Raw genomic sequence first — 10999 nt, 5'->3', positions numbered from 1 at the left:
GTGGTCTAAGACCTTAAAAATTTTTAATTTACCTATTTAAACCATATCATTATTATTTGCTTTTATATATAAATCAGAAATAACCAATTTAAAATGGAAAATTTTAAAGAAAAAAAAAATCCCTCCACTAAATTTTTCGAACCCCCTTATAATTCATCACCCCCAAACTCAATCCCAGCCTTCCCTTTGTGGTATGGTACCTTGCAGTACAATTTCAGAGAGATCCATACACTTGAACACAAGTTATTGTCTGGAAACTAGAAAAATGCTTGTTTTTAGGCCCCTTTTTGGCCCCAAATTCCTAAATGTTTAGGGCAATTACCCCCAAACTCAAACCCAGCTTTCCTTTTGTGATATGGAACCTTGTAGTACAATTTCATAAAGATCCATACACTTAAACACAAGTTATTGTCCTGAAACTAGAAAAATGCTTGTTTTTTGCCCCTTTTTGGCCCCTAATTCCTAAATTTTTGAGGCAATTACCCCCAAAATCAATCTCAGCATTCCCTTTGTGGTATGGTACCTTGCAGTACAATTTCAGATAGATCCATACACTTGAACAGAAGTTATTGTCTGGAAACTAGAAAAAATGCTATTTTTGGCCCCTTTTTGGCCCCTTATTCCTAAACGTTTTGGGCAATTACCCCCAAACTCAATTCCAGCTTTCCCTTTGTGATATGGAACCTTGTAGTTCAATTTCAGAAAAATCCATATACTTACACACAAGTTATTATCATGAAACTAGAAAAATGCTTGTTTTTTGCCCCTTTTTTGGCCCCTAATTCCTAAAATTTTGCGACAATTACCCCCAAAATCAATCCCAGCATTCCCTTTGTGATATGGAACCTTGTGGTACAATGTCAGAGAGATCCATACACTAACACACAAGTTATGTCTGGAAGTTACAAAAATGCTTATTTTTGGCCCCTTTTTTGGTCCCTAAATCCTTAACTGTTGGTACCATAACCCCCAAAATCAATCACAACCTTCCTTTTATGGTATTGAACCTTATGGTAAAATTTCATGGAGATCCATTCACTTAAACTAAAGTTAGAGTGCGAAAACCAATGTGTCTTCGGACGACGACGCCGGACGACGACGACGACGACGACGACGCCAACGTCATACCAATATACGACCAAAAAATTTTTAATTTTTGCGGTCGTATAAAAAAATTCATCTCAGATTTACTTATGAATGTTTGCTTAACGTTCATGCAAGTTCATGACGATAACAAATTAACAATAAATACCATAGGAATTTCCAGTAATAGAGGCCGTCCGGGATGAAGATCAGGAAAATTTGGATTGCCACTGGCCTGTATGTAGATCATATCTAAATAAGTTTTGATCGTTACAGTGCCTTGTTTGTTTTAGTTTTCAAGAAAATAGCAAAAATATTGGCAGAACTTAGAACCGAAAGGCAACAACTTTTTTCAAAAAGTCGATTGACAATATCAATCATGTTGACTTATTTGTAATTCAATTTGCTGTTTACGGTTTCCCTTTGACTATTATGGTATTCATGATAATTCACAAACAATCTTTATGATTAAAAATGATCATTTCAGGGCATGCAATAACTGCTACAAGTAGTAGTCTGATAACAATGGAGAAAATTGGAAAAATGAGAATCGTTCTTAGTTTGTTAGATTTTTTTTTCTATCTAATATAGTTTTCAACGTAAAGGACGGTACTTGCATTTGGCCCTATTATGTTCTACCTTAGCCACAGTTGAAGGTTTGGTTGAAATTGGTCCAGTGTTTTTTAAGTTTACAAAGACAGACAATTACGGACGAAAAGTAATGGCAATAGCTCACTTTTCTCATAGGGTCAGGTAAGCTCAAAATAGCAGTACTTTCAAACAGGAAATGAAAGTCTGGCAGATCTAAATATCACTACTAGGACAACTCCATATTATGAAGTTCAGACCCAATATCGTATCAATTATGTATAAAGTAACTGAGTTGTATACATCAAAAGATAATGGTCAAAACGAGTGGATGGACATACAAACAGACGAACAGACAGGAAGCGAATTGAGGTAAACCCTCTACATTGTAGATGGGTTATAATATAGATGACATTGCCCATCACTTACAGAAACGGAAAAATTGATTCAAATGAACTCTGTCAGACAGACATCTATTCAATATACCATTCTATAAACCAAATACAGCTGACCTCTTATCTACAATGTTTTGGAAATTTACCTCACAACAAAACGTAACATTGACTTTTAAACCATTAAAACAAGGTCAAGGTTAGGGAAACCCTGTCAGCCAAGCAAGTTTATCGTGCAATGATTGAAATAAAGTTGATATATTACTAAAAATGACTGTAACTAGAGATTCCAAGGACATTACTCATCATACAGCAATATACCATAATCAAAAGCTTTCACCATACCAAATTATTAGCACTCAATGAAATGATTTTCCGATGATTTGCTCGTTTGTCAATTTTGTTGCTTACAGTTTCTCTTTTCCTGATTGTCTTCAAAATGATATTCAAATACGCAACAAACTAATAAAAATCGATTTGATGGATTAATGTTTCAATATCTATAATTATGACAATTATTTGTATTACAATCGTTTCAAAATTTGCCTTTTTGTTTTTCCTTGTTGACATATTTGGTTTTTTATTATATTGATTAAGATTATAACACAATGTTGGCTGCTGTACCCCTATTTTTGACATTTTTACCTATTGTGTCTGTTTGTTTTGTTCACACATTGTTGTCAATATAATGGAATTTTATGCGACTGTCATACAAGTGAGAGGTTTAGCTAGCTATAAAACCAGGTTCAATCCACCATTTTCTACACCAGAAAATGTTTGTACCAAGTCAGGAATATGACAGATGTTATCCATTCGTTTGATGTGTTTGAGCTTTTGATTTTGCAATTTGATTCGGGACTTTCCGTTTTAAATTTCTCTCCGAGTTCTGTATTTTAGTTATTATACTTTTTTCTTATATTCTAATTCATGTCAAACATGTTGGTTGGCGATGATTATATAATTCACAAAATAAAATATAACATATTAAAGATCATGTAAAATTTAGTGGAAATTGGCCAATTTAATGAAAAACAAAAATGCAAATAATAGGTAATAAACAACTAGGTCAGGGGTGTAAGATTCACCTGTCTTCTTCTTCTTTTTTCAGTTTCCGCACTCCATCATAATATTGATGACTATGTGCCGTGCATGCGTGGGTAAAATTTACAAATATATATTTACATCAAAAAATAAATAAAAAAATTATAACTTGTTTTTGATTTTCACTGTACATATAAGATAAAACTATTTACAAGGTGTTACAATTACATGGTGTAGTATTGGTTGAGAACAGATGTAAGAATCTGTTCTCTGAAGGCTTCGACTGTGGTGCATTGTACATTGTCGTATACACATTGAAATTGCTGCAAGAATAAAAATGAAAAATCATTTTTTCTGTTTACAATTTTCTTTAAACAATGACTGTTGTAAAATTTCAAACTATTGAACGACAATCAGGATGTGGATACATGGCAGATGACAAATATACTTACTCGCCAAACCCAACACTATAAAGCTGCAGACCTGATGTTAAGGGCATACGATACAATATTGAACCCACGGTGATCATGATCATTTTTCTTTCGAAAATTTGCGTACATGCTATTTTTCAGTTAGTTGATTCAATATGTAATACAAAATATACCTTTATGTGATAAATGGGTAAAAATTTTAGACTTTTACTTAAAATTTCGGTTTCTTGGACATTTCTATCCTTTGGACAGATATACTCAACTTTTTGTTTCAAAAGATAAACACATTCGGATTTTGGAAAACGATTTGGAATATCTTCCTTACAAAAGTATGCTCTTAATAGACCACTTTCGAGTTATGTTCTTCACCGAAAAAGTTCGCCAATTATGCGCACCTTTTTGACGTCATTACCAGATAGAGAGGATCGCCTGTATCCCTGCGCTATTAATTTAAAAGTTCATCAAACGTCTTCGTGATCGCCATTATGCAGTATAAACTAGAAATAACGTTTGTTCCGTAGGTACTTAATCACAAATCCCTAATGACAGAAGTGCTGATTATCAATTATAAGAATCTAATTTGCCGAATAATTCGTGCAATATAGCATCATATTTTTACAGCCACTCGCTAAACATTGGGAAGGAAGTAACAATGCCCCTAAACGCACGAATGATGTTCACTAAAACCAAAGTTTTTGACGGAATGCAACGGACTCGAAAGGGGTCTATTGGTGTGACAATTCTTTGAATATAATAAATTTTTATTAAAATTTCATGATTTTAGTAAACAAGAGTGCACACGCTGAAATGTCTCGCCTGCTTTACTGTCTATTGATTTTATGTTGACAGTCTTAAAGATAATGGTTTTACTAAAAGCATTGAATGACAGAAAATTATCATTTTTAAAGATCTATGACAATGAGGATAAGGTCAGATAAATCGTGTCAAACAGACATATACACCTTACAATTTTTGTATATGCACTTAATATAGTTGACCTATTGTGCATGCTGATTGAGAAACAGACCAAATCACAAAAACTTAACACTGACCACTGAACCATGAAAATGTGGTCAAGGTAAGAAAATACTTGCCAGACAGACATGTGGACCTTACAATTATTCCATACACCAAATATAGCTGACCTATTGCTATTAGTATTTGAAAAACAGACCAAAACATAAAAACTTAACATTGACCATTGAACCATAAAAATGAGCTCACGGTCAGATGATACCTGCCAGACAGACATGTAAATCTTACAATTATTCCATCCAACAAATATAGTTGACCTATTGCTTAGTACTTGAAAGACAAAATCACAAAATCAAAGCATCGTTGATGTTGTGATCCAGCCAAATTCATAGCTAGTCTGATATTCTTTCTGACCAAACTTTTTTCTAAATTTGTTCTCCTTTCATTTCCAATCTTACTGTAAAATTTCTTGTTATTGTCCAAAGGTAGGGAATTTCGCAATATTGATGCAAATATAGATATATATATACTGATCTTTCAATTTTAGACTCTGTCAGATTTTATTTTTGACAAGAATGGAAAGGAAAATCGTCAAACAATTAATATATTTTATATGTCACAAATAATAACACTTTCAGGTTTAATAATTTCCAGAAAGAGGCCTTATAAATGCACTTTCTCAACAAAAATTTAAATTAAGAAAAAATACATTTCCTGTGTTAATATTCAAATCTGAATGTACAAATACCTAATGCTAAGATATTTCCAATTACTGTTAAATAGCAATATAATGGAATACAAATGTAAAACAAACAAATAAATTTTATTGCAGAAAAGGCTCAGTTGAGAGTTATGCAATTTTGTTTATATTTCAACCAAATTTCTGATAATTGTAACTTATTAATTAGAACTTGATTATTGACTTATGTCAGATGATAATGGCACTGATTTTACAAGTAAAATAAAATTTGTTTGCATTTTTTTACATATTTTTTTCATTTTAAGTATTTTCTTTGAAAAAAACCACATCAGATTAATCATTCAGCTAGCTAGCAAAATTAACAGAATATTTTAATGTAGTGTAGATCAAAATAAATAATACATTTGTAGGTTTACTATTGAGGTCAAGAATGTGTGTATTCAGTTAGGTGTGTAATAAATTGTGTCTATTTAATCATGTACATGTAACAGGTCGTGAGATATTAACTGTTTTGAATTAAGCCTGGGTTGTTTCTAATTAATACTTATTTGAAAATCATGACAGTTAATAATCATTTTGACTCTTACTATGGACATAATTGGAGTAATACCATTTCAAAAAAGTGTGGGAATCAACTTAGATATATTAATACACATGTTGACCTATATTTCATTGAACAATAATTTACACAAGCACAATATACTAATATAATACTTTCAAAATTCTTATCAACTGATTCAATTGATATACAAATACTTTTTCAAATTAATTCATAAAAAGTAAATCAACATAAACTTAGATTTAGAAAGGAACTATATGCAAGTGTATATCTAAATTAAAGTCACTATTCGACCAATCTTTTCTTAATTTAAGGGCAAATAACATGTCAAAAGTTTGCAGTTGATGATTAAAATGGTGTAAAAAGTTTCTGCAAGTCATAAAAACATATAATTAGTTTCATGATATGTCTTCAACTTAGTAATCTGCACTATCTCCAAAACCAGAGTGATCGCATAGATCCAGCATGGCTGAATCAAAAATGAACATTGAGCAATGAACCATGAAAACAAGGTCAAGGTCAGATGATACCTGCCAGACATACATGTACACCTTACAATCATTCCATACATCAAATATAGTTGACCCATTTGCTTATAGTATTTGAGAAACGGACCTAATCATGTAACTTTAACCTTGATCACTGATCCATGAAAGGATAGTAATACATATATCTCACATACTGCGACCTTCGTCGCAGGCGAGACAAAAATGGCATTTTTTGCTGCATATTTATCTAATTAAAAAAAAATCACCAGTGATTATTTTTCATAAAATTGGAAGAAATAATCTTCATACAGTATCAAGTCATTTGTCATTTTAAAAAAAGAGGGTTTCATGTACTCGTTTCCAAGCTAATGATTAAAATCCCTCGAAGAATGCATCTTTTCCCGATATGTCGCAGTTGACGTCGCGAAAAATAACAAATTACGTTACATGTAGCATTGTCATTACCTCCCCTGTAACTGTATCGTTTGCCCTTAATTTATTCCCTGTCATAGAAACTGAGAAAATTTTAACGAAAGTTTTCTTTAATTTGACAGACAGACGGCCGGAAAGACGAAGTAGAGTGGTTACTAGACCTGCATCCACCTTCGGCAACGCAGGTAAAAAGGGGCTGTGCAAAATTTGGTATACATAGTTTTCAAGATAGCAAATAAAAAAAAAAACGTAACAGTAGGTCCCATGGCAAACGTATCAATCGAAATCAACAAAATAAACATCATAGATGTTATACACTTGACGATCACCTATCAATATTTAAAAACAACAGTATGCATCAATTAGTATGTAACCTGGGTCAAATACCAATTGGTAAATTACATGATATTTTCAAGGAGTGTGACAAAATCCCGATTTCAGTCTACTCTATGAATGTATGCATATAATGACAGATTTTTATTACCATAGGCTGTTTCCGCGTATCGATAAACCTGAAGATTGTAAACTTTTCTGAAAATTAAATATATTAACAGAGGTATTGATTTTATCAATTAATCTATCATACTTAATGACTACCTATTTTGATAACACAGAACCACTTGTTATTTCGTATACATACAAAAAAAAACAACATAAGTTTAATATTTAATGATACGTCAGTGTAGAAAATAATACTATAATTTGAAACTGAATCGTCGAATTTAACTGGATATGATCACTATGGCCATGGTAATATATTTTTGACTTTACAACTCTTTACACTACACCCCACACAATCTTATCAAACAAAAGTCTTCCTATTTAATTCAATGGTCGTTTAATAAATCAGATTACAATTATATTTGCCGCAAATCATTTAAAGCCTTCTTCTCTAATGAGAAAGGTAAATATGCTAAATATATTTTCTGAAGGTGTGATGAGATGATTAAAGTTGTTACTTTTCTCCTTAACATTAACATACGTTTCCGCAATAGATTATCGGCAGGTTGTAGGTGTTCCTATGGGCACCAATTGGACCCTTTTAATAGCAGATTCGTTCTTGTACAGTAATGAATCACAGTTTATGACCAAACTCAAAGGGATGATTTATCCTGCTCGGTTGCTAATTTTCCTCTCTTTTTTGGGGACGAAGATATTCCTTTCGCACCACATTACGGTGTTTATATTACACAACTCATTCGCCATGCCCGTGTATGTAGAGACGCTTTGGATTTCAATGAACGTAATCTATGTATAACAAGTCAGGGTTTTGTTACCACAAACTACTTACAACCTTTACTAGTTTATTCCATAGATGCAATGATTTAGTTTGCAAGTTTGGCTGTACCTGAAGAAAACGTATTTCAAACGGGATAGCAATTCCTAATTTTTACGGAGATGTACATGTTGTTTTTTAAGCCCATAAATTCTGATACGGTCCGGGTAAACTCATAGATCCTTTAAATAAACTTATTCTAAATGGTAACCAATTCAACAGTTATCAGATCTTTGAACATTCTTATTATTGGATAAATATTGATTTTGTTACCAGTAAATTAAAGGTCAAACTTAATATTATTATTATATACATATGCACATCCATTCTTCTACAATCTGTCGATACCTGCATCTTGTCATTGCACAAGATCATGCTTTCTCCGACTTTTAATGACGTTTTTACACTTAATCTATTGTTTGTTGGATATGTACTTATTGATATTTTAGTCTTGGATTAATGATTTTTTATTAGTTGTTATGGCTTTGAACTAGCTGTCAGTAACTGCGAGTACTCTCAGATCTTTACCTTTGTTGTGGGAATTTATCAATACACTGACACATCCGGTCTGTGTTTTTGTTGTATGTTTTTCTGCTTTGTATCGATCTTTATAGTCTGTTCTTATGCTGTACTGTCGCATGTTAGGGGAGGATTCCTCCACATTCTGTATGAGCCTGTCCCAAGTCAGAAGCCTGAATTAAGTAGTTGTCGTTTGTTGTAGGTTTTCAACAGGTAGCATACACTATAATTTTTTTACTTTTGGGATACCATACGGCATCTTTTGTTTATAGTGAACAAAAAAGTAAAACATGCTACACAGAGGAACAAGTGATCAGTATGCTGGAGTTTCTTATTGACAACATATTTGTTGAACTTGGAGGTAGACTTTTTCAAAAAATTGTCGGCATTCCTATTGGAACGAAATATGCGCCTCTCCTTGCCGACCTCTTCTAATTTTCATACGAGTCGGAGTTCCTTCAGACACTTGTCAATAAAATGCTACGCTGGGCGCAGCTTGATACGACCGCAGAGGTCGAACCCTGAACAGTTGGGGCAAGTATGGACACAACATTCAAGCTTGATACAGCACTGAATTTGGATTGTGATTAGATATTTGACACAGCATAGGTTTCTGACACAGAATGAATGTGGTCTAAGAACTTAAAAATCTATTTTGCAATTTACCTATTCAAACCATATCATTATTATTTGCTTTTATACATAAATCAGAAATAACCAATTTAAAATGGAAAAATTGAAGAAAAAAAAATCCCTCCCCCAAATTTTTTGAACCCCCTTATGATTCATCACCCCCAAACTCAATCCCAGCCTTCCCTTTGTGGTATGGTACCTTGCAGTACAATTTCAGAGAACACAAGTTCTTGTCTGGAAACTAGAAAAATGCTTATTTTTAGGCCCCTTTTTGGCCCCAAATTCCTAAACGTTTAGGGCAATTACCCCCAAACTCAAACCCAGCTTTCCCTTTGTGATATGGAACCTTGTAGTACAATTTCATAAAGATCTATACACTTGCACACAAGTTATTGTCCTGAAACTAGAAAAATGCTTGTTTTTTGCCCCTTTTTTGCCCCTAATTCCTAAACTTTTGAGGCAATTACCCCCAAAATCAATCCCAGCCTTCCCTTTGTGGTATGGTACCTTGCAGTACAATTTCAGAGAGATCCATACACTTGAACACAATTTATTGTCTGGAAACAAGAAACATGCTTATTTTTGGCCCCTTTTTCCTAAACGTTTTGGGCAATTACTCAATTCCAGCTTTCCCTTTAAGATATGGAACCTTGTAGTACAATTTCAGAAAGATCCATACACTTACACACAAGTTATTATCATGAAACTAGATAAATGCTTGTTTTTGCCCCTTATTCCTAAAATTATGAGGCAATTACCCCCAAAATCAATCCCAGTATTCCCTCTGTGATATGGAACCTTGTGGTACAATGTTAGAGAGATCCATACACTAACACACAAGTTATGTCTGGAAGTTACAAAAATGCTTATGTTTGGCCCCTAATTCCTTAACTGTTGGTACCATAACCCCCAAAATCAATCCCAACCTTCCTTTTGAGGTATTGAACCTTATGGTAAAATTTCATAGAGATCTATTCACTTAAACTAAAGTTAGAGTGCGAAAACCAATGTGTCTTCGGACGACGACGACGCTAACGTCATACCAATATACGACCGCAAAATTTTTTTGCGGTCGTATAAAAACAAGAAGATCAAAGAAGCCAGATCATTTAATTTCACATTCAGATATATTGATGATGTTCTTGCCATTAACAATCCAAACTTTTATGATTGGTTTCCATTAATAATCCTCCAGAACTAGAAATTAAAGAAACAACAGACACGGCTTCCTCTGTCTCATTTTTAGACTTTTACCTCGAATTTAACATAAGCGGTCATCTCAGTACCAGAATCTATGACAAACGAGACTATTTTAATTTTGAAATTATCAATTTCCCCCACCTTAGTAGCAATATAGCAACTTCACCTGCATATGGGATATCAATTTCCCAACTCGTTCGGTATTCAAGAGCTTGCAGCTGCTACTCAAGACACCAGTGTCTGAGCAGAAAGTTGATGAACCAGGGGTATGTCAAAGAACGTCTTGTCCTTTTCCTTTAAAAAGGTCATCGGAAGATACCAAGACCTTGTTGATAAATATTCCGTATCAACTTCACAAATAATACACGATGGTCTTGAAGTATAGATTCTAAGTACTGACATTGTTTGTCATCCTAATAACGTGTTATAGTATTCTTTTATATGTCTTTGTAAATTATTACATTTACTGTTTGGTCTATTTTTGAAAATAATCTATTTGGCGTGGCTCGGTGCTTGTGCATCCCGTCATTGTGTTATTGTGCTATGGTAAACTTTTGTATTCTTGTCTTTCGTTTTTGCTAATGTGCTTTGTCTGTGTGCCTTTTTGTTTTTCTTTGTTGGCGCATTTGTATGTTTGTGTATTGATTAAGATTATGACACAATGTTGACTGCTGTACCCATA

The 10999-nt window shown here is 33.3% G+C and overlaps 1 protein-coding gene across 4 annotated transcripts in view; it reads right to left on the bottom strand.

Annotated features, from left to right (window-relative positions):
* The window catches only part of LOC127710315 (uncharacterized), a 644133-nt gene that overhangs the window by 443268 nt on the left and 189866 nt on the right, over window positions 1–10999 (bottom strand). The gene's annotated exons all lie outside the window — the stretch shown is intronic.

The sequence above is a fragment of the Mytilus californianus genome, unplaced genomic scaffold (genome assembly GCF_021869535.1).
Source record: "Mytilus californianus isolate M0D057914Y unplaced genomic scaffold, xbMytCali1.0.p SCAF_70, whole genome shotgun sequence".
Taxonomy (NCBI): Eukaryota; Metazoa; Mollusca; class Bivalvia; order Mytilida; family Mytilidae; genus Mytilus; species Mytilus californianus.
This window is presented reverse-complemented; position numbering and strand designations above follow the sequence as displayed.